The sequence below is a fragment of the Idiotropiscis lumnitzeri genome, chromosome 19 (assembly GCF_059441095.1).
Source record: "Idiotropiscis lumnitzeri isolate Australia: NSW breed Sydney's pygmy pipehorse chromosome 19, RoL_Ilum_1.0, whole genome shotgun sequence".
Classification (NCBI taxonomy): Eukaryota; Metazoa; Chordata; class Actinopteri; order Syngnathiformes; family Syngnathidae; genus Idiotropiscis; species Idiotropiscis lumnitzeri.
Window position 1 is genome coordinate 4,089,978 of NC_142409.1, and position 25,637 is coordinate 4,115,614.

The following is a 25,637-nucleotide window of genomic DNA, read 5'->3' on the forward strand; positions in this document are numbered from 1 at the left end:
AAAATCAACAAGTATTAGATTGATTAAAAACATGACTGCAATGATTTTAAAAACAACAAAAACTAATTATATTGCTTTTATTATACATTGACATTGTGCACTATTAAATACTTGTGAACAATTAAAAGAAATTAAGCATAATATTGCCCAATATTTGAGACTAGCACAACTTCCTAGACATCAAGTTCAATATAGCCACCAAAATACACGCTCCGTCCATCCATCATGCATCCATTTTCCAAACCATTTTCTTTTTTTTTTTGACGTAGCCCAGTTTGAACATTGGCCATGACAGCGCGAGGAGAAAACAAAACATGCATAGAAACAGATATCCGTGAGCCACACATTGTCTACGGTCTCCGACCAGCCCTCACAGTCTTGATGAAGTAAAAAAAATATATATTTTGAAAGCGTCGCAGTTATTTTGATGTGCATTATTGAGGCTTTTGTGTTGACGAAGCAACACAAAGGAACTCTCCAGTGACTATTTGAATAAAAAAAATAAATAAATAAAAAGGGACAAGCAACAAGATACCTGTATGGTGGAGGGAAAACACTGATAATCATTTGCAAGACACAACTTTGAATTATGCTGATAATATCAGCACACAATACAAATTTGGCAAAAAATAATTTGTGAAAAATGATTAAATAGAAATAAAATGTTTATTATTTTAAGAACTTCTTATCATTTGTTTGCTATTTGTATTGCCTATAGATAAAAAACATATACTACTTATGAACTCGTAATAACATCTTTAAAAAAAAATGCTGTAAATACATTAATATGATACATGTTGGTGTGGGCCTCGACAACCCCTTTGTCAGCTTTGGAAAATTAATTAATAACATTAGTCATTACTGTTCAAGTCCACAATGTGCAAAGTTTGATTTTGTATTATTTCTAAATTAATGATTAATTCTATGTTGTTGCTGCCCAATGATGATTTAATCGCTTACATACAGAACAAATAGTTGATTTTCTGGAGTACCAGCAAACCCATCAAGTCGGAAATTAAGCAACAAGCAACAACCTATTTTCATAAATGTGTCTGTTCTGACTTTTGTGAAATTATGATGTAGTCATGTGGCTAATTTACTTTACATTACATTGTGCAGCTAAAGTTTGCGCAAATGTCTGCCATTATCAAGCGACAGCCAAAGTCCGACTCACCGGACCACAGAAAAATAATATCAAGCCAAAAACGAAGCAGAACTAGAATTCAAGAACAGATTAGCATTAGCTAACTGTGTCATCTGATTACAGGCACATATAATACATGATCCGTTTTTTTCATTCACACTCTGGGCAAACATTAGAGCCTATCATGGGGGCGGAGTTAGCAGAGTCTCATTTGAGCCAGACAGAACCGACCCTGAAATCGAGTGTGTTCAACCATGGTGTTAAGTGTGCATTAATTATACCCTTTGTCTATTTTGAGCAAAAAATTTTTAAGACACCTGGCAACAGTTTTAAATTATAACGAATCGATCAGATTTAAATCACTTGAAAATACATTTAAATAGATAAACCATGATTTACAAACCGATAATTTTTTTTAGCTGGGCAATGGACCAATCAGTGACATTTAAAAAAAAATGTACACTAATGTTCAGTTAATGCACACTATAACACATAAATCATGAGCATAAGACGTTAGATCAAAAAGTTACTTTGTGGGGTGCAAATTAATTACAAGTATTGCTACAGTATATAAAAGAAAAAAAAGGTTAAATATTGTGCCGTGATTTCAATCCACACAAAAAACATTTTAGTAGCAAATTAGGATTTCTGTTTACCTGGATACTAACTGGTTCAACACCAAACAATCATTATTGTGGCTGAGAAGACAAACTAGAAGCCAAATTATACACAAGAGTGAAGTTTACAAAAAGGTGAAAGCGAGAGCAGCAATAAGGACAAAAAAAAGGCGCATATATGGAACCAAATGTAAAATCAAAATCGAAGACAGCATCAGGGTTCACGGCAGCTTGAGACAGAATTTTAAGTTTGTCGAATCTAAATGAACATCGCTTCACCCGTCCCGGCTTTGCCCTTAATTACCAATTCTGCCTTTGTACAACAGCAGCTCATCTTTGACAACTGCTCTCCCTCTGAGACTGTTCCAGCTTCGAGTCAGAACATTAGGGAATATCAGGGAATATTACACCCAGAATTAACTCTCCAAATCACCTTGCACGCATCCCTCCCTTCTTTGGACAAGATAATCCGGGCTCTAGCACTGGATATATGCCACTAATCATCAAAAAGGTAGAAGAGGAGAGAGGAAGGTGAGATGAGGGAGACCTTGAGTTAAAGTCAAGGAAGGATTCAGATATATATTAAGTACAAAAATAGACACAACCATGTAAAGTGTAATTTACTTTTCAATGAGCACCTCACATTATATTTGAGTTCCACACCTTCATCTGCGTGCTTAAATTAGATGTCATTTTAATTTACCTGGGCTTGTGCGTGCTTTTTCTCCTCGCCAGCATCCTGAAGGTTCCTCTTGAGTTCTGCAACCTCCAATTCCAGTCTCCGAGCCATGACACTGCACACAGCCCAAACGATGCACATAATCATGACCACCATGTGTTGTAATTTCGTAATTAATTTCAAAACTCATTCACTGCCATTGACGGGTATAGACGCCAAAAAAAGGACATTCAGTTAACCTAGGCTGGCAGTGAAAGATTTAAATGAGATAACAGGGCTCACTTTTTGATTGATGTCATTGATAGTGTCTTCCATTCGTTATTGTGTTTGTCGTTTATAGAGAACTAAAACTGCACTGCATCATATTGAAATGCATTATTAATATTTTGTGCCTCCTTCGTTACTAAATAAGGACTTTCAAAGTCTGACCCATGCAGTTACGATCAAGTGTGACTGAATACTTGCTAGGACACAGTGTGTGTGTCTACGTTTGTGTGTGTATGCACTTTTATGTATGTGTGTGGCAGTCAAGCTAAGAGAAAGTGAAGGGGATCAATACAAAGGGGTCCATTCCTGCCACAGTACTGTGCGCCCACTGTCTGTATGCGAGTCATTTAGTGTGTGCGTGCGTGTGTGTGTGTTTTCGTCAGCTGCTCCGGCTACAGCAAGATCAATACAACAAATGATTACCATTTCCACTAACCTCCCTCCGCAGCCTGGCTGCGGCCGATCAGTAGGCCACAACACCCCACTCCATCCCAACACGTGCACACAAACGGATACGCGCCAAAACGAAGCACACATAATCGTCACGCAAAGCCTTAAACAACAAGATTGGAAGGAATTATATGTATCTCGGCAACAACAGCTTTGCGACAGCGACCTGAAGTTACTTTATGGATTTTTGCGCTAAAATAGTACATCAAGTGCAGAGACTTATTTTTTTCTTTCTGTTACTGACAGATGCAACTTTGTAAATTCATAGGATTTTATTTACCTGATAGATTTGTTTTGTTTTTTTCCACACTTAAACTAAAAAATGCAAAACGTTCAGCGGAATATTGACTATTCACTTACTGGACACTTCTTTAGGTACATTTTGCCAAATTGAACGCAATCCAATAAAAGAGCATGTTAAAAATCCTCCCTTGTGAGAGATAGCAAAAAGTTTGATGGTGGTGTCAAACTGCAATGCATCTAGTGAGAGCTGTCCATTTTTTTAAACGTATTTATTCATTTATTTTTTTGTTTTTATTTTTTATTTATTTTTTTATTCATTTTAATTTATTTTTTATTTATTTTTATTATTTTTTTTTTTTTACATTGATCTAGCTTGCTGAATGTTATGGTAAGTTAATGTCTCCAAATAAGATGTCTTATAATACTCCCATTATTTGATTTCAAATGTTCATCAGTTTAAATGGAAATCTTGTTTTCAAGCGAAAGAGCACCAATTGTCAGTTTTTTTTCCCCCCACTCACGAATGGCAAAAAAAACCTAATAATCAGCGCAATGATATTTCATCAAAATAAATCACAGTATGTTTCTACACAACAAAATGCTTGTGCGTGATTAGCAGCATAATGGAGCGGTAAAAGCAGCAGCAGAGCAGCCAAAACAAAAAGCAAAGCATGCGGCTGATAGATTGGTCCATGGAGAAAACATATGACAGGAAGAAGAGAGTCAAAGCTAGAAGAGAAAGGAGACGGAGGCATCCCGTTGAGAAAGGAGGGGATTTCCCACAGCACACATGGAAGCCATTAGCATTGGTGTTGTTGCTTTAAAAAGGAAAAAAAAAACTTTCATGTCTTTGCAGTTATTAGATAATACAGAGTTAACTGTAAACAGCGCCATCCTCTAAATGTAATATGCAGACACAGCGACTGTTTCACCGTGCGGCATCTAAAAATGGCTTGGAACTTAATAAAGTGTAATAATTCACAACGAAAACCTAGAAAGGTTTCCATGCCGACTTTTAAATTGTCGGTTGACTAGAAAAAAAAAAAGTTCCACAAGCTTCTCTTGCACTCTCGTTGCAGTGAGGTCATGTCGAAGCCAAAGCCACAACCACAACGACACATCTACGCTCACACATGTACGCACGTACATACACACACACACACACACCCACCCCCGCACACACACACATTTCATATTTTGCTGATGTCATCGCCGCAGACTTTAGTGGCGCGTAGGGGTCAACTAGGGGGCCTCATCTATGAACTTTGAACTCTGTGCACTCACATCTGCGCGACCCATCGCGCGAGTTACATTCAAATCCATGAATGACTGGTCGTTGCTGATATTGCGCTTTTGCCGACATTTGACAGTAAACGTATGTTGGACCATTTTAACAGTAATTTTTTTTAACACTCTGTAGTGTTCAGCGCATATTCAATTTGTCTGCTGCACATAATCAACTTGATGTTTTGGATTAGCAAGCATGGACAGGAGGTGATGGGAAAGGAAATGAAGGTTCTCTGTCCCTATTTTGTGCTTGCTGCTCCTCATGCAGACACGCCACCATGCGCTTTGCCTCCTCTGAACGGGCTGCCAACACCTCCACTGAGCAGGTATAGAGCAAGAAGAAACAATTTTAGACAAAAACAGGCATTTGATTAAAATATATATATGAAGTACATTATAATTGTCTACGTCCAAAATTGTCTAAAAAGGGAACTAAAGGAGTAGCATTTTTCAACTGAACAAAAGAAGCAATCTCCACTTCCGTCAATAGATGGCACTCTTTATCCTGACCACACACACTCCTACTGCAGCCCTTCAATCATTTTCCTTTTCGGGCTCCATCCTCCGTCTACATGCAATATAACCCCATTGTCCCACACTTAGTGGTGCAGCACACTGAGTGGCTGCATAACAAACCACCGGTCAGCTTTGCTTGCCTTTGCTTTGCAAGGCCTTTTCAGATGTAGCTGAAATTCCCCATCTTCCCCTTCTCATTTTTTTGTGAGTGTAGTATATGCTGTTTTGTGAGTCAATGTTCCCTCATAGGTCTTTAAAACCTTTTCACTAAATTTCATATTCACTGAACACAACATAAACTGTCAGCCGTCAGTGGCCAAGGCTGCTGAATATTGGGGAGATGTGAGCGCTTTATATGCAGAGGTGTGTGTGTCTGTTATTGTGTGTGCGCAAGTGTGCGTGCAAGAGTGTGCCGAATATTTACAGGCCGGACCTTGACTTTGTGAAAATGAATGTGTATTAGAGTATGCGGAATAGAGCTGTTGGTGTGATGCTTTTAGTGCCGGGCAAACAGACTTGATTTAAGAGCACAAAAAGCACATAGCAAGAAAGGTGAAAATCTACATTTGATCAAACAGATGTTTAATTTATGATTTGGAAGATTTTCAAACCATCAAAATTGGATTCTGGAGAAATTGAAGCATCGCTAATAAATATTTAATATTTAATGCGTCACAAATACATCTTATAATGTGTGCATGTGTGCTTCACTGACTATTGCAGCTCAAGGTGAATATTTGCCTTGAGTCTCAATGATCAATAAAGCAGAGAGGTGAACGCTTGAGATCGAGGTTGGGGGCCACTGTGAGGCTGTGGACAGAGCAATTAGCAGCAAAGACTGGTCGTTACGACCAACTGGGGACTTTTTTTGTAATTAAGATGTTTCTATAAGAAATGTAAATTCAATTAATCAATTCCCGACAAAAACTGTTGGCATCAGAGGAATGGCGTGGCGACAAATGTGAAGAGGGAGAACACTAAGTATAGACTGTGTTTGCGAGGTGAGCTACTGCACATAGATGAAACGCAGTTCATTTTTTGAGGGAATTTAAATTTATGTTTTTTTTTTTTAATATGCATCATCTTAGCCATATTGAACTGGGACTGGATGGTCAGATTGTTCTGCTTTTGTCCAAAAAAAAAAATATATATATATATATATCTCGCAAAATCACTTCCATTCAGGAAAGTTGAAATTTTTTTTCAAAATTAAAACATGTTGATCTAATCCTTTAAAGGAGAAGTCAACCCAAAAATGTACTTTACAAGAATTAGTTTAATGCAAGCCCACTAGTCAAAACACTGATTAATATTGTGTTTGCGGAATATGAGTTCATCAGGAAAATCCACACAATTGTAGCGGCCACAAGGCGGACATTTTGTTACTTCTGTCAACTGAGAATGAAATCACAGTTTCTCACGGCTCAACTAACAACAAATCATTACTCAGCGTCAATAGGTGATTGGTCGTTACCTGAGCCCCCTCCACTAGTCTAAACATGGCATTCTGATTCATATTACATTTGAGGAATATGACTTAAGCAGTAAAATCCGCCCATTTTTATATATATCTGGAGGCGGCCATTTTGTCACTTGCCGTCGACTGACAATGACATCATAGTTGCTTAGGCCTCAGGTAATGACCAATCATGGGTCACCTGCTTTCTGTAGCTGAGACATGAATGGTTGCTCGCCGAGCCTGAGCAACCGTGATGTCATTTTAGTGTGTATTTTTCTGTGCTACTTTAGTGATGCCATCCATCCATTTTCTATATCAGAGAGGAGAAGGCCAACTGATGTTGAGCTGGGCTGCTTGACAGTCACACATATATAGTGTACATATGGAGACAGACAAACATTCACACGTACTGTGACTAAGTGGGAACCGTACAAGCTGCCAAAACACTTGTAAGTCGCTGGAACCGTAGTTCACAATCTTTTATGACTTCCTTTTAGTGTATTCGTGTTCCGTAAACCCCCAAATCGAAGATCTTGGCTCTCCTTACACTCTCACTTTCTTGACCCATTTATAATGGCTTCACATTTTTAAAGTATGACATTAGTCCATAAGATAACACTTTGGCCGTCATTCCTTCCGTGTGAGCTTCAAAGCCCGTCATGTGGCTATCACAGATCCACGGTCAGATTACCGAACACTCCGAGCTAACCTTTAACATGACAGGGATGAAAACCCGGCTGACCCGGCGTCAGCGTTTGGGCACGGCCGGGCCTTCATAAAAGATTCAAAAGGCTTCATAGGAGCTTCCTTTGGCTTTGTTGCGGGATTCGTATTGGGCTAAGGTGCTCCCGTGAGACGGCCCAAAGCCTCCCAAGACTCTTTCGCTATGTTTCAGAAGTTTCATGGACTTGCAACACCGCTTTTGGGTATAAGCCAATAGGTGTCTTTGCACACACAGTTATTGCACACAAATACACCACAAGGTAGAGCGCACACAACGCTCACAAAGACAAATAACACACACATATAGGATCTCAAACTCACACAAGCATCCGCCCCAACAAACTCCCCTCTTGCTCTCTCCTCTCCGCTTTATTTACAATCCTCTGGCAGCGGTACAAGGGCCCGGGGCTATAACACACGGCACCTAATGCTCAAACTGCCAGGTAATCTCATGTCTGACATCCCCCTTTGATAGAAACTGATCAATAGACTCTTGTAAAGGAGTCATTTTCTCTGATGTTTCTACCAACCACTTCTCTCTATCTCGCTCTTTTCCCATCTCTCTATGACGCCCCCCCCCCCCCCCTTCGTTCTCGATTTTATTAGCTATACATTTATAATTCATATTTCTGCAAGGCTCTCGCGCAAAAAGTGGGGGTGGCCTCTTTGTGTAATAAAGAACAATGGCGGTGAAATGATGGGGAGAAATTCCAGTGTTTGCTGCCGGTTCCGGTGAACAACGGTTTTGGGGATCGATAGAGTGTGAAATGGGATTATGGCTAGTAATAGAGGTGAATTGAAGGAGAGAGGCCTGTGCACATGTGCGCCTCGGGATCGGGATCAGAGAGAGGCACACGCACGTACACATGTATACTGTCACACGGGCGCATGCACGCATATGCAGTCCGTAATGATTTCATCATCTTTAGGCTGATGAACATCAGCAGCACGCACAGAGGGGGGCTAATATCGCATTTCTGTTTTAGTGAAAGTGTGAAAATATGGATATTGTATTTTTGTTTATAATGTTATTGCATTTGATGTCATCAAACATTTATTTCACATTAAAGCCAACCACAGAGCAACACTTATTTAAGATAAGGAGGAATGTCATTTGAATATCTAATTTAATAATGTCACAAGTGGGTCATTTTGGGTTAAAATTAAGTTTTTGAATCGTAACACATAGCCACACTTTGTTCTCAGTATTTGCTTTTGATTCAAAGGTGTATCCTTTTCTCAGTTAAGTCACGGGTTTACTATGTCTGAGTTGTGTAATTTCAACAGAACTTTACTGACTGAAAAGATCACTGTGGGGGAGAAGCATACGTAGCGTATTTAAGTTATCCAATATATCAAAGATAATGACGTTGCACTTACTATGTGCCCTTTTTCTGAATGCACCTCAAGTGGGCCTCCATTGCCTGCTCTGAATGTACACTGCAAAAGTTTTGGGATCTGCTTGAGCTCTCGATACTTTCACTCCCAGACAGAACAATACTAAAATGTGTACGTGTGAGTGTGTGACAACAGCCACAACTGGACCATCGCAAAAGACAGGATAATTCAATGAGATCTAATTCTGTTCTTACAAAGATAGAAGTTCCTGCTCTTGTTATTATTGTGGAAGGCCACAGTCCACATTCAAACCAGTTTCAGAACTCGCGCTAATCACCTGGCCACCATGCCCCCTAAATTGCATGTACACGTTATTATTAATTTACATTGTACATGAGAAGCAACGTTAAATCCACAGCTGATGGTTTCAATCCAAACTGAATACGTCAGAGAGGCATGATTATTGATTTTGACCGTTTTAGCAAATATTGCGGACCTAGAGTGCATAAATATTACAGACCTGCAGCGAAGTGAATGATGTGTCTTGTGCAGCACACATTTGCACATATCGTCGTTTTCTTCCTTGTCTCACCCATCAATTGACTTTTATAATATATTCTATGAACAATCATAAAATCTGGTTAACATCCAGTAAAATTAGCTGAATATTCTGCAATACATTTAAATTATACACACAAGCACATACATACGTATACTGTACATACACACACACACGTCAGTACGCTTCATCAGAAATAAAGCATCCGCAGGCAAGCCCTGATTAACTCAAGTGAGTTCTGACCCGACTGCTCCAATCAAGCATGAAAACTAAGTTCTCGAAACAGTTCAATGAAGTTAATTCAGCAAGTGCCTCATGTAAATAAAAAGATGTTTTGTTCACAACAGTCATTTCTGCAGATTACTCTCCAACCCAGTCTATTCAAACCAGTGCTTTATCCAGGTGAACAATGCCCAGTATGTTGTTATAAAAACACATATTTATTCTTCTAAAGTCATTCCAAAGTGGCCTTATATTGCTAGATTGTGTCTACGGAGGATAAAAGGAGAATAATATACGGTTTTGTGTTCAGCAAAGAGTCAGGGCCATGCGTTTTGATCACAGACAAAGGCCAAGCCACACAGCGTTGTCTTTCTGTCTCGATCTTGTTAATGAGCAATGTTCAGCTAGCGAGCCTGCTGCCACAGACAGAGACCTCAGATTCATCTCTCGGCGGACAATAGGTGATTGTGTGGATGTGTGTGTTTGTACCTTCGAGAGCAAGTGTGCATGTGCTAATTAAAGCAGTGGGAGTGGGGGAAAAATGGCTGTTATTTTTCGTGCGCGTGTGTGCGCGCGTGTGTGCGTACGACAGAGGTGTTTGCCTGGCATGACTGAAAATGTGTACGTTAATTCTTAATGAGACATTTCTGTGCCTGGAGAAAACCCATACATCGCCATTCCTGCAGTGAAACACTACTACAAAGGCCATTGCGACGCACGCACACACACACACACACACGCACGCACACATCATTACCATGCGCTAAAGAAGCCATTAAATAAAACCTCTCGCCAGTGTGCGTGTGTGTGCGTGTGTGTGTTAGTGGTTTTTCGTGCAGACAGCTTGCAACCAAATCTCACGGTTGTAGCCCTGCCGGCTAATTTGAGATAAGCAATGCTGGGAGCAAGCAGCAGCGAGGTTCTGCAGCACAAGGCAGAAGAACACCGCTTGGTTTCTTTTGCGTGCAGTAGGATTCTGATTGGCGACAAGGCCCCAAATTTCAGCAGCAGTTGGAAAAGAAAAGAAAGAAAAAGGAGATTAACCCCTCGTTACTGATCAAGAGTTTACTATAGCATTCATTTGTGTAGAAACTAAAATTGAAAAAAAAAAGTTTCATCTATGATATCAAAACAAATATGTTGGAAAAAAATAAAATACATTTAACTCAAACTACATTTTACGTTTACGAAAATTATGATTACAGTGAGTAATTGAATGTATTTATTTTTTATTACAGCAAGACTCAGTCTAAAACTTTACATCTATTTAAAAAAAATATAAAAATATATATAAAAACATTCAGTCGTGTGTATGAAAGCTTTTCAGAAGTATGAATGAGAACATTTTCAGCAGTGTTCATGAGAGTGTTTTATTTAGACGTGTGAGAGGATTTTCATGCACTTTATAGACAAATTTTAGTATGGTGCGGGAGAGGTTTATATAAATGATGTCATAATTCGATATCATTATATATCACAACAGAAACCTGATCAACACAAAATATAATATTGATTTATTATACATTTTTAAAATACATTTTATAATATATAAATAAATTATTTATAAAATATGCAATTATATTAACCAAAATTGACAAGATTATAAACACTTAAGAGGAAATTTGGAGCACAAAAGCATGTTTTACCATAAAGTTTGAATGATATTTTCCTTTTGATAGTTGTCTTTAATTTATTTTGAATATCTTTAATCAATTTGTTTTTCTCATTTGAAATAGGATACACTAATATTAAAGAGGTTAACCCAGGCCTGCTAATCACGTTCTGTTTAAAAAAGAAGCCTATTAAATATCTTTTTTGACCAGTTAGTTTGACTTTTTCATAGTTGTTTTAACCTTTTATTCAAATTAAATTTTTGATTTATTTTTCTTGCAAGTCCTTATTTTGAAGTGAAAAGAAATAATAAATACATATTATAAATTCTATATTTATATCAACTTATATGAAGCACTTACTTACACTTTTCAACCATAATCGCTCAGCCCTACATCAGCGTAACTCCTTTCTTTCCTATTTCAAAATAAAACATGGCGGCGGCCCAAAATCCATCAAGTAGTCAAGCAACAGTATTACCTGGTGACATGCTATAAAGTACATAAACATATTAATCCATATATTCGCCATAAACCAGTTCATTATTGTTTTACAATATTTTTTCTTTGAGTTAATAAAAATGCTTTTACTTTCAAAGTAGCATTTAATGCGTGGGATGTGATGATTTGATCAGCCAATAGGAAGCCGCGTATTAGTCTGGCGGTATATATTTTGACATGCACACTAAGAGATGTAAGAGTACACGGTCTCCTGACCAAAGGCAGGTAAAAATATTTGACTATTATCCAATATTTATATTAAATTATGCGGAGGGAAATGGCAGAGCAATGTCAATATGCAGCTAGCGTGTACTCACAAGAGTGTGTCGAATTAATTTCATATTCATAATAGTGAGTTTGTGGAAAGGAAGCCATGCTTTGTTGCATTCACTAATGAGTTCAAGATTTTTTTTTTTTTTTTTTGAGCAGACATTCTTTGAAACTACAAGCAATTAATACTGTTTGTCTGCTTGGATTTTACAGAGTACATTTAATGTATATAATTGTCACTTTTATTCCACAAGCATTATATTCTTTGTATGTAAACGTTATTTATTTTTTTAAGTGTGTCTAATTTGCCTACAAACTTTTTGTGGACAGCATTTCCAATAGAGTGTGTTGCATCATGATCTATTTTCAGGCGGCACCTCTGCACCCTTCATATACTACACTGACTGTAAATTGTTATTTAATATAATATTTATAAAATATATATATAAATATTATATAAAATAACAATTATTTTTAATATAATATTTATATTTTTTTATAGTTGCAACTGTCATTTACAATGACCAGCGAGTAGGTCAATCAGTCATACACTAAAGCAAGAGTGACATTGTGAGAATGCTACCTGTTGTGAGATGCTTGCAGTGCAGCTCCTCAAGCTCTTGACTCAGCTGCCTCACTTGAGTGCTCAGATTCTGTTTCTCTCCGTGAGCGCTCTTCAGCTTCTCCTCTTCTTGCTGCATCAGATCCTCGAGTCTTCGTACCTCCTTCCTCTGAATATCCAGCTCGCCGTTACTCCTCGAGACCTCCTGCCTGGCTTCCTGGAGAGCTTCCTCTGACTGCCGGCGGAGATTCACGCACCCCTGGAGCACAACATTTGGCCGGGATGAAGAATAACTGTTTATACTAAGAGCACTGTGTATGACATTGACAACGAAAAAAAAAGAAAAAAGAAAAGTTTTAAAGAAAATTTGTTCCGCATAACCTCAAAAGAAATATGAGAGAAGTGTCCCACATAAGTGCACACTTGTTGAAGATGAAGGAAAATAATATTATTCACCTCACAAAAATATATCGTGGGATGAGCATTAGAATAAATGTCCTTCATCAAACAAAGGGGAAAAACAGACTAAAAAACTGATGAATTGGTTTTTCATAAATGTATTATTTCATTTGTATTGGGAGAATTGCATTGAATCATCAGCTTCTCAAAGAGGACCATTTTATCTCAGAGAGTCGAGTAATTCTCTTTCAGTTAAGAGAACATTTTTACTGACCGACAAAAGTTTTGTTCTGGAAAAAAAAAAATAATAATTTTCAGGAGCCCTAGAATGCATGGGAAACTCGATTTGCTATTGCCTTGCTATTCAGAACTAAACCTCGTAAATTTAAACATTTGTATATTAAACCTCATGGCAAGATTATGGATTCTTTTTTGCTGAACACTTAACAAATTAATATTACTCACTCCTGATAGTGACTTTTAAAATCACTTTTTGTTTATATATATATATATATATATATATATATATTTATATAGTCACATGCATGTAGCTCTGAGCTATGTGGGGATGTGCATGATGGAGCATTCAAGCAAAGAGCTCCATTCGTGTATAATTACGTACATGTTAGTAATGATAAAGAATGATCAGGAGTATATACATAATGCATAGCCCTAATACATGTCCGTACCAGGCGGAAATGTATTACGGGGAACTCCCCAGGCTGAATAAATGCTTTTGTGCTGACAGCGAGAGAACGACTATGATCTCATATGGGTACCATGTCTGTGAGGATGAGTGTGTGGAAGTATGATGCATTTGTTGCACTTGTGCTGAGCCAGAGGACGCAGCAATACGTGTTTTCACCAATATGCCACTGCAGTGCAAGTATACGCTGAGACACACACTGGCATGTGAGGCTTGCCACTGCCAGACATGTTGGCATTTTGCCAGGCTATGGGCGCCATGTTGAGTCATTTAAATATTAAGTGTCCCATTGAGCTTGTAATTGAAGTCAATTTCATCAGCTTTGGCACTGTTTGTTGCTTTAATTAATAGAATGACAATTTGTGTCTAGCAGGCAGGCATGGGATAATTACATGATTGCCAAGTTATGTGTGGATGCGTGTACAGTGGGTACCTATTAGTGTTTTTTTATTAAAGTTGAAACTTTCGTCCTCACTACTATATTTACAAACATTTTCCATTCACTTCGCCTGTTTAGGTTAGGGTAAAAACTTGGATTATATATATATATATATTAGGGATATATCAAAATAATATAAGTATCAGAATAATAATTAACAACAATAATAATTGCTTAACTCAGATTACATTGAGCTTGCTTATTTTGCTCCACGTCTTTCATTATATAATAAACATAAAAGCTTTTCTTTCTGTACTGTTTCCATTATCACTCAATCAATCTTTTCACATTGTCATGTTTCCATTTACACAAATGGAACTCACACGGTCATTGTTGACAGAGAAATTCATATAAAAATCACCAATGGACATTATTCCAACAAGAACCTGTTCCTTATATGATTCTCTGCCCATCAGGAGAAATACCTTTTGGCAGTCTGCAAGCTCAAGCTGTAAGCGTGCAACTTCCCGTTTGAGCTGCGCCACTTCCTGTTCCAATTGTCCACGGCGGTTTAGATGTGCACGGCAGGACGTGACAAGACTTTGCTTGAGGTTGGTCTGTTCCTGGTTTCTGAGGAGAGCCGAGCAAACGCACCGTGAGCCTCAAATGTCTCAACAGCGGTGTATGCAAAGCAGCACCAAGCCCCAATCAATACACTGAAACGAGAGATTAAACCATATAACGGCTTCACAGAATTAAAAGATTTAAAGAGATGATGTTAAATTTAGCATGCTTCATAAAGTCCTATATTGTGCCATTTGGTAAGAAGACTATAAAGAAGCACAAGCAGGCAAAGGAGGTGGGGGGGGTGCGGGGGCAAGCAGCAGAGGGAGATGGGAAGGGCATGAGAAGAAGGACAAGGACAGAACTGGGATCAGCAAAGAGTTTTCATATAGATGCCATTATTACTGTCTCTTCAGCTCTGATTTCATCTGTAGAATAACCTTTTCACACTCCACAAGGCGCTCCACCTGCTCACTGCAGCGCTAAAACCCCCACACACACACACACGCATACATACACAAAAGGTGAGTACATCTATATTTGTCACTGTCAAGCTCAGCTGCAAGCTACAGAGACGTGCGCATTTGTCCATTTTGGAATCTCGCAAAAACACGGGAGATGTAATATTTCAATGAGATGATAATAGCGGGTTGGGGAATGCGTGGCCTTACCTTCTGCAGCTTCTGCTCGTTACTTTGCAAGCTCAGGTAGTCCTCGTTCACGTGAGCGTGACTGTGCTGATAAAGTCGCAGGTCACACTCCAACATGACTTTCTACATGCAGAGGAGAGCAGAGATAAAGACGGGAGGAAAAGTCTTTCCGAGTATGTGTCAGAGAGTTGCTTATCGCGACACTGAAAAGCAGTGTTTTGTTGCCCTTGGAAATGTGTTTTGTTACATCGCACTCAAGTTGGAGCACTATATGTATTATTGGGGAAATTTAAAAAGGGGGGGTATCCCAGTTGTCAATCGTGTTTGTGCCCTGTACAGTAGAAATTAAGAAATTGATTTGAACGGTTACACGTGTCACAAATCAATCAATGTCATTGAAGGCGAAAAGGCGATCTAAAAAATGTATTAAGTTATCATATTTTAATTACGTAAAACGAAAATTCATTGGTACCAACGCAAATTAAATTAATTCTGATGACTGTTTTTTTTCAGTGTATTGCGTAACTTTTAAATAGAAACACAGATATAAATTTTGCGAGACAAGGACAAAATGACTAAATTAAAGCGGTGTACAATTCATCCAAAATAGGAGTGCATGTATGACCTAAGCAAAGGTCATCACTCCTTTGAGTTCCTTTGTCATGTTGAGCTGATTTGATTTGAATTCCAAATGATTAGTTGAGTCTGTAAAAAAAAAAGGGCTTTGTTCCCCAAATGAGAATTTCAATAAAATGCTACAATAAATCTTCATTATAATCAAACTACAAATCAAAACGCTGCATATTCACATCGCGGATTGAATTCTGAAACTGATCGTTTGTGTCTACTTAAAAGCGACAGTGACATTAATGTGTCATGTAAGATGCATGATTACTATATGTGTTGCACTCATTTGCATATAGATTCCTTGTGGAGTGGCAAATGACTTCGACGTATAAGTGCACATTATGGACAATTCCGATGCATTATGACTTCATCCCTTTTCTAAATCCATAGGCATGATTGTGAAACTAGAGCAGCTCACCATGAACAAAAGCATTAGTGGCTTAGACATTTTAAATTTGGATTCAGGAACTAAAACAGCCATTTTCTGTACCGCTTGTCTTCATCAGGGGTCTTTTTAAATATTTTTCTTTTCTGTTAAAATCTAAACAGCATTTCACGTTTCTAATATATTTTTGGCCCGTAAACACTGACAACAGGGCATGCTGCGTCAAGCACAGGGCAGAGAATAAGTAGCAACGTCCAGAAGCTCCATAAGAACTCCTAACCTCTTGCTAGGCGCCTCACAATCAAAGTCATTAGCCGGCGTAATAAAGGGCCTGAGATACAGTCATTCTTCAGCAGCCTAACTCTTTTATAACCAACAGATTAAAGTTGATTGGATTAAAATGACATTCTTCCCGTCTGACCTTGGCAGCAGCAGTTAAGTTCATCCAAATTAAATTTCTCCGTAATAAAGATGATTCATCTGTTGCTTGACGTGGTTATATTAAAAAAATAAAAAAAAAAAAACCAGAAAAAGAGCGGGTAAAAGATTATGTGGAACGTGCCAGCGTTCACACAGCTCACATGTCTGCATGCAGTCAAAGGTGGTGCATGCAGTTTTGAAGCATGAAAGAAGAATAAGAGACACCCACAGCAACGTCTGTTTCTCGCTCAACACAAATGTAAATGACCGGGCCGACAAAATTGATCACACCAAATTCGTCTATGGACCTTGCTATGTGAACAGAAAATTGGCTTCCAGAAACTGTTCATAAAATGTTGGAAGCATGCAATTGTCCAAAATTTAATTAATAACTCAGATGAAGGGGTCATAAACTACACAAATCATTGAAAAAAAAATCTATTTGTGCATATTTGAGGTTCAAGGTTCTAATCTTGGATGGATTGATATCGTCATGCCAATAAATTTGGGTTCTAAAAAAAAACATATGACCTGACCTGCTGCGTGAGTGTGTCCACTTGCCCTTGCAGGTTACACACGAGGCTTCTCGAGTGATCCACCTCTTGTTGGCTCTCCGTCAGTAGATTTTGACCAATTTGGAGCTCGTCGGTCAATTGGTTGAGGGCTTCCTGAGAGCTCTCCCATTGGCCCACCTTTTCACGGTGGCGCCGCTTCAGCTCCGATAGTTCGCCGTCCATTAAATGGGCTGCTTGTTGGGACGCTCTTAGCTGCCAATTAGATAACGGGAGTTGTTCAGCGTTATATATAGAGCTACATGATCCAATCAAGCGTCTCCCACCTGTTGTTGGGAATATTGCAGCTCCTCAGACAAATGTTTCGCCTGCCCTTGCACCTCGTGCACTTTCTCCATTGCAGTGGCGTATTTGTGTTTAAAAATCACAGCCATTTCTTTCTGCTCCTCTGCTTGCAAGCAGGCCCCTTTTAATTCCTCACGGGCTTCTTTCAGCTGCCGATGGAGGAGATCCAGATCCACCTGCTGCTTTTGAAACCCCTTCTCTGATGTTGCTAACTGAAAGCAAATGGAACATGCATGCAGATGAGAACAAATCTTGGCTCAGCAATTACGTGCAAAAGCCAAATGTTGATGAAGTGGACTACCGGGCTCAACGGATATTAAGAGTTGTTCAAAATGCAATTAGAAGACGACAGAAACCGCCACTCTAAAGTCAGCCCTGTCATAATGACAGAAAGGAACCCAAGAGGTGAAACCGGGCTTAATCCCGGTGTTACACCAGGAATCCCACCACAGCTCACCTCTCGAGGGGGAGAGGTTGAGAAAGTTAAACCGGCTCTAGAACACTCATCTCAAATTCATCCATGTTAATCCCGCTGTAATCTGGATGAGAACCTGCCGGTTTACAGCTAATGACAGCCAACTAGTTAGATTGCAGAGGACCGTCGCGGCTTGGTTTAACCGTGGATTTGCTCAGTCCCTTTTCAAATCAATGCTCGGCGCATCTTGACGGAAAACACGCGATGAAAGGGAGGAAGGAGGACAAAGTGCACCGCTAACTTTAAATCTCTAAAAAAGAAAAAAAAAAATAAGGAAACTTTTAGTTGTGAGGCTTATGGATTTATTGAGTCAGGTCGTGTAAAGGCACAGAGTGGCATTACAGAGTGTGATTTAGAGAACATATAACATCACATGCTGTCATATGACTCTAAAATCGTGTCATTCCACTGATTGTAAAATCCAAGCATGTGCTTTGAGAGAGGTTAGAAGTATCTCTGTCCGTTGCTGGATGAAAGACCTTTTAACGAGGCCGAATGGGCAAAACCATGGCTTTCTCGTGATCACAATCAGAAGGCTTGTGCATTCAGGAAACAAACAAGCCTCATTAAAACAAGATAGAAAAGACGTCAACTTTGACCTCCGCAGCCTGATAATCATCATTCTGTGATCATCACGTTTGCTCCGTTTGCTTGATTGTACGGGAGAATTTCGATTCATCTTTATATTCTGATCTTATTAAAGGTGGCATGCGGGCGCATTGAAGGTGTTCTAGCGTGACACGTACTTGGTTTTTACAAAACTACAAAGCTAATTGTGAAGCTGCTGCTCTTAGCCAACAGGCCTCCTCGTCGTAACCTTTGACATTTTGGTTCTATTTTCTCTCTTCATTCCCCAGGGTTGTCACCTGAGAAGAAAAGCGAAGGCCAAATGATGGAATGAGGAATGTAATTTTGAGTCATAAGCACACAAAAAAATACAGTGAGCGGAGCTGCAAAAAAACTTCAAAGTCAATGACTCAAGCTTGAGTCAGATATGTTTCCCAGTTTAGTCCCATGCACCACCAGATTGGAAAAAGTGGACACGACAAACACGAGTGACTAATAATACCCCTTGCCTTCGCTCGCAACATTTGAGGAGAACATCCCACTGCTGAAATGCAACAGCTCAGAAAAAGACACCTCCCTCAGGTCCGTGTGGGCGTAAAGCAGGTTGATGTCAGAAAGAAAAAGCCAACGAGCCTTGAAACAGTGACTGAAATAAAGAAAAAAACAGCTCTCCCTTTTTTAAAGTACACTTAAGTTTGTATTTAATACACACGCTTGAAAGTAGAAAAAAAGCACCAGTGAATAATCTTCGCCATTGCAATTACATGGCACACAATGAGAAAAAAAGCCCACGAGTACTTTGTACTTTGTTCAACAGGCAGAAAAGCCAAAGTCGCTTTTCAAAGTCTACTCGCTCAAGTCTTCAGCATGAAATTGGACAAACTTACAAAAAATTTACAAAAAAAACCACATTTTGCTTAATCAATTATTTATTAGCCAATTATTAAACTAGAATGGCTCATGGTAACAACACAATAAAAAATCAGCAATAATTTGGACGGCATTTTCTCAAATGCATTTCGCCACATTGAGAGAACACCACAGAAGATCCCAACGGGATTATTTTATTTTTGAAATCCAGTCATACACCGTCCAACATACCTGCTGCTGTGCCGTTTTACGCATCTTCTCAGCTGCCATCATTTCAGATATGAATTGATGAATTAGATGATCTCGGCTGCAGACCTGACCAGACAGGACATAGCAGACAATCTTTGGGGAGGAAAAGAAAAGAGAAACCCAAACATGTGAGACTTGTACCTCCAAATCACAAACGTTCGGTTCTTCTCGGCGCTCAGCAACGTTGGCCTCCAGTGTATCTTTGGTGTGAATAAAGTGGACATGTTGGCTGTTCACGTCCTCCATATTGGCTCTCAGATCATCCCGCTCCGTACACAGCATCGCCAAAGCCTAATGTAGTAAAACAAGAAAATCGATCAATTAATACATAAAAAATGCACTCATGTTGTGTAACAAAAAAAAGGCAAATTTCAGAAATGTATTTATTATTTTTATTTCACACGAATTTATTGCAAGAAGATAAAGCCTCGCTGAACTTCCGAACAAAAATCAAAATCTTTAGCACCATTTATTTTTTTTTAACTGTGACAGTGAAAAAAAAGAAATCCCCAATTTCCCAGGGCTGTACATTGTCAAAGTAAAAGGGAACATAGCTGTGTGCACAATTTGCCATCAAATATTCATATTATTGGACTTGTGCTTTAAGATAAGCGCAGTGGTGCGCCGAAGACAATATACGCAGTGAAACTGCTGTTTATGCTTCAGTTGAAATACAGCGCGCGTGACAACTGCTTTCATTATGTCCGTTTCCTTGGTGAGCTCCCCTGATTACCCACTTTTACCGAAGGACGTCGCCGCGTGTGTCGAGCAAGCGTACGTCCGTGCGCCGGCGTCTGTGCGCGGCTACATACCCTTGACTTTGCTGGGAAATGTTATTGATTTGTTTATTTCATCTAACTGAGTTCACTAGTCTGCATGTTATTAAGATATTTCTGCGTGTCGGAGGGAGGCGAATATCTGCAGCCATGTACTGCAAACATTTTTTCATTAATGGGTTTTTTAATGGATTTTTAATCCCACATAGTTTTCAAAAGATCTTCAAGCTTTGAGAAGAGAAAGTGAAACTTTACTAGATGCCGATATTATAAAGCAGTATACATTTAAAATGGCCGAAAAACTAAACCCAAACTGAGTACATTTAGGTCAAACGTGTGCATTTAATGTTTAATGTAAACTTTCAAAACGATTCTGTGTGATGAATTGAGCCAAATGCTGCCTTCCACTTTCCATCTCCCGCTGGTTCGGAGTGATCCAGGGATTGTTTTGACTAGAGTTGAGGGCTCATTTGTAACTGTCCAAGGGGATTGATGGAGTTAACTTGGCTCTTTGACCTCTCACCTTTAGAAGTCTGCAACCGGGCTCTTTGCGATACACTAAACCACCATCACTGCGGGGATGAGGGGGCGGGGATGAGAACAACATCCATTCAGCATTATATGCATCATCTTAATCACAATTTATTTCCCAGCAAGTGGAGTGTTTCGTAACCTCCCGTATAATGGCAGCGCAATATGCAAATGAAGCAATGACCGGTGCATTTACAGTAGACCGAATGCGGCGTTTAGAACTCCATACCGCAAATACAATGCCTGACAAACCTTAAATCTCAGCTTCATTTATCTTTGAGGAGGGTGTGTGCGCCAATTCCCAATGTGAGCGCGTGATAGGCAGAATGAATGTTGATAAACACCAGAGAATGTCGTGTCAAAACAGACACCTTGTCAAAATGACACGCTAACTAGGTCAATCACAAAGTTTAAGGAGAAACTTTGGAGTAAGAGCTTTGCTTTATGCATATCTCGGCGCGTGGATGTCTACGTGCGTGATAAGCTCCTGAACGAATCGGCGGGAGGGGACCGCCGATATCGAAGGTATTTTTAAATCAATGAGCTCTTAAGTGTATCTCGGTCTCAGTGTGTTTGCACGTATACACGCACACAACACTCAGCACAGACGGAATCCCGACTGACAGGCAATGACAAGATAAAGAGAAGGAAGTAGGAAAAAAAAAAAGGTGGGGTAGAGGACGGTAGGAGGGGGTGTAATAATATTTGTACAGTTGGGGGTGCGGGTGGTGATGGGGATGAAAGGGAAAAGTGTCAAGGCAAGAAAAGAAAAGAGCAACAAAAAAAAAAAAAAAAAAGATGGCATGAGTGGAAAGGAAAGGGAAAAGTGTTTAAGCGATTGCGAAAAATATAATCATCGTGAGCAGGACCAAGTCCAGCCTTGAAGACCTGAACAAAACGTCAACAATGGCGCTTATGTCCCTTCACAATGCTCCTCTTGACGCCTTTGAGTCCCCCCGCCACTTTAGTCTGGATCACAATTTGACTCTTTTCTTCACTTTGCGGAAGAACGAGTACAAGTGCATGCTTCGAAACTGAAGGCAGGTGATTTGATCAAGTCATGAATCTCATACAATGAACCAATGTCACATTTGCATACGTTGCGGGAAAATAGTTCAAATCAGACAAAATATGACACTTTTACTTTTTACAGTCCACTAAATTCACCAAAGGAAGTTCCCGTGAAACAGACAAACACGGAGAGCAATGTGAGGAAAAATCCTAGCGAACGTCGGATCATGTCTCATTCTGAAAGCGCAAGACCAAAGAAACGTAACTAACTCCTCCTCAAATGAAATTAGTATTTTACTCGCATCCAATCCATGACATGAAACTTCTAGGACCATCACAAAGTATTATTTTTAAATCAATACAAATGAAATAATTTCAAAGCAAACTACTGAGTCATTTGTCGAATAAACTCTTCCCTTTGAGTCAACCAGTGAGCTCATTTATTTTGATGTCTTTTTGGATCAAATAAAAAATAAAGCGGTGAGTTGGAGAGCAAAATTCTGGCAAGTTTCTCAGTGGAGAATTTGGTCCAGATCCACACACACACACATGCGCATTGCAAATCTAATTGATGAAAACAAAAACAAAAAAATAAATAATAATAAAACAAAAACATTCAAAACATTTTGATGGGACCAAGAAAATCAGAATGACCTCACCTCACCCAACTTATGTTACATATGTTGTTGGTGTTCTCCCTTTGTGCATGAATTTATAACCGAGCAGTCTACTCTAACAAAATGTTTGCTGATTAAATTTTGAGACTGGAAGTCCCATATGTACATCTTGCCGCATAGTGTGACATGTCCTACATCATCCTTCGATTGGTTCTTTGGCGTTGTCCAAAAGGAAGACAGTGCCCTCCTACTTGTGACGACAAATCGGACGAGGCACGCACATACAAACAACCAAAAAGGCAAAAAAAGGAACGGAGAGGAAGGAGGAAATATTAGAATGTACGTCGCATTTCCACTCGTGCTACGTTTGCCAGCTGCAAAGCCAGTAGCTGATGAGCAAAAGTGGTGTCATTAAACAAATTTGTTACCATAAATTCTTTATGGAGAGTAGACAGTCCATACTGTCCTTTGCCCACCATCCAGGAACACATTTTTCTTTTCTTTTTTTTTTACCTTTTCCAAGCAGAGAACAAATGCACATACACACACCATAATGCTTCCGTCGACATGACTTTGACTGTTGCTTGTCCAGCCTCAACCAGAACCTTGAAGGTGGCTCGCGACAATTGAGTGGGGTCCGGTCGGTGACACAGAGTAGTAGTGCGCCATCTCACTCGGTTCAAGACACAGAACGTTATCTTGTAGTCCGACAGCATTACCGTTGTGAAGGGAAAAAAAAAATTGTGTAGTTTGAGAAGCCCAAAAATTTACCCCCACCTGACAATTTCCACATTATTAGTAACCGCATATCACCTTCAGCTTTCAGTGGCTGTTCGAATCCCGGACCTGGACTTCCTGTGTGGAGTTTGCATTTTCTCTCCATGCCTTTGTGGGTTTTCTCCAGGTACTACAGATTCCTCCTCCATTCCCAAAAAATGTTTCTTTGGTTAACTCCTAATTATCCGTAGGTGTGAACGTAGGATTGACTAGCAACCAATTTAGGGTCTCCCCTGCCTCTCGCCCGAATGGGATGAGCCCCAACAAGCAGGTGATCCAAGTGTGGATAATGCCTGACATAAGATTGAGAGCAACAAATAGACTTGGTACACCATTAAAGGAGGACTCGTGAAAACAAATTGGAAATAATTTAGTGCATGAAAATGACTTCATTATCCCATGATTTTTAAAAGCGTGAATCAGTAGAGTACACTCTAACGTTGAGTGTTGATTGGATTTGTGGCTGCACAATCGTTTGAACAACTCAACAGTTTCTCTATCATGACCACTGTCTGTTACAAAAATGGAATGAAGAAGGCAAATGTGTGACGTGTTACGGAGAGATCAGAGAAACAGCAGTTTTGTGCATTAAGCAGGGCCAGATGTGGAGCAGAAACTGGATCCCCGGACTGAAGGTAATGGTCCATCCATTGGGTTAACAATCTAAACATGAAGGGCACATTTTACTGCACACAAGGATACACGACGTATGTGTGTATTCAAAGAAAGGAGTAAGAAATGTGAAAACAGACCAGTGGGTGAGAAGAAAGTATCCGCCCGAATGGAATTCTAACAGGAGGTTGAATGTAAATATGAATCACAAGCAAGATAATTTACTTTTGTTCTCTTGCAAAAAAAATAAAAAAAAGTGGACACAATGAAAAGGTCAAAAAAGTGCTGCAGCATAAAAATTAGTAAGGTCGAAAAATCTAATTTTGCCAATAAGGCTTTAAATATGATTCCATTAGCCATTATCTCGAAGCTTATTATCAACTCCACTTTAGAAATAGACAATGTCTGTCAGTGTTACATTGGAAAATTAAATATTGAACTGAATCGCCGCACCCGTGCGACCCTCTTATCAGTCGCGCAGTGACAAAAGACAGTTGATTACATTAAAGTGAATATTATATTTCATATGACTCCTGCAGAACTTGGACATGTTTTAATTTGCAGCTCGAGTCTTTTTTTTTTACTGTGACATTATTAACTCCATTGTCCATTCCTCAATGAATAACAAAAACCTCGTGAACAACTTTATATCATTGTCAACAATACATGGCCAACAATGAGAGCGTGAGATCAAATAAAAAAAGTTCCATAAGCGCAGTAGACAGGATTTCAATTTGAGTAATTACCTTCTTTTCAGTGGTGCAGCTCACATTTGTGTGTTCCAGCTGCAGAGACTGAGTGCGCGCAGACTCAGACTGTTCCTGAATCTGCCGCCTGTCTGCATCCATGCTGACACGGGCTCGATCCAGGGTTGCGCGAATGCCGCTCACCGTGCACTCGCCCGTCTGTAACTGAGGGCAGCGACAGATAAAGACAGGCAGCTGAAGAACATGTTCACTCTGTTAAGTTGTATGCTTTTGATGCGTTTCCAAAAAAGCTTCCGAGTGCAGCCGGCAGCCAGCCGCAGAGAGGGTGATCCAAACACGGAGAGGCACACAATGAGGTACGGAACCGTTACAGCTACAAGAGGACAGGGATGAAAGTATAATTTAGGCATGCTTGCCACACTGCTGTCTGCTCCGTCTCCATAGCAGTGAAAAGGAAGATCATAAAAGCATTGTGTCAGGCCGGGGAAGCCAACAGTTTCGGCTTTGACTGTGGGCTAATAAAAGTGCAAGTCAACAAATCATAAAGTTGTAGGGCCCCCAGCTTAAGTCTACTGCTTCTGAAACTTTGGGACAAGATTTGCGGTGTTTTTTGTTTGTTTGTTTGTTTGTTTTAACTGGCTCTCCATTTAGCAACACAAATAATTGGATTTAATTAACTCTGGTTTATTGGAAACAACAGCTTTTTCATGTAATGTCACCCAATCAACATATTAAATCTTAAATTAGGGTTATGTGAAAATAGCATCATTCCATTTGGATAAACCATTTGAAAGAAAAATTAATAACCAGCAGTATATGTAAATAGAACGGCTCATTTCAGGATTCAGCCACTAAAAAGATCACACTGTTTCCAATTGTACCTTTTTCAATTAAGCACAACATTTTCCTAGAATTATTTAGTAGGAAAATGAAAGAAAATATTTAATCACATTTATAGGGATACTATTCTCCAATACAAATAGCTTCACTGTCTCGGCATGAATTTAAGAT

The 25,637-nt window shown here is 39.3% G+C and overlaps 1 pseudogene across 1 annotated transcript in view; it reads right to left on the reverse strand.

Moving 5' to 3' along the window:
* The window catches only part of LOC148318182 (uncharacterized), a 77,387-nt pseudogene that overhangs the window by 22,273 nt on the left and 29,477 nt on the right, over positions 1-25,637 (reverse strand). The window contains exons 6-16 of the transcript XR_015839963.1: positions 24,666-24,830; positions 19,737-19,886; positions 19,578-19,661; positions 17,416-17,646; positions 17,114-17,344; positions 15,167-15,268; positions 14,901-14,977; positions 14,417-14,561; positions 12,469-12,706; positions 4,927-5,005; positions 2,465-2,561 (exon numbers count right to left, since the gene is read on the reverse strand). The product of XR_015839963.1 is annotated as an uncharacterized LOC148318182 (transcript). The remainder of the gene's footprint in view (positions 1-2,464; positions 2,562-4,926; positions 5,006-12,468; positions 12,707-14,416; positions 14,562-14,900; positions 14,978-15,166; positions 15,269-17,113; positions 17,345-17,415; positions 17,647-19,577; positions 19,662-19,736; positions 19,887-24,665; positions 24,831-25,637) is intronic.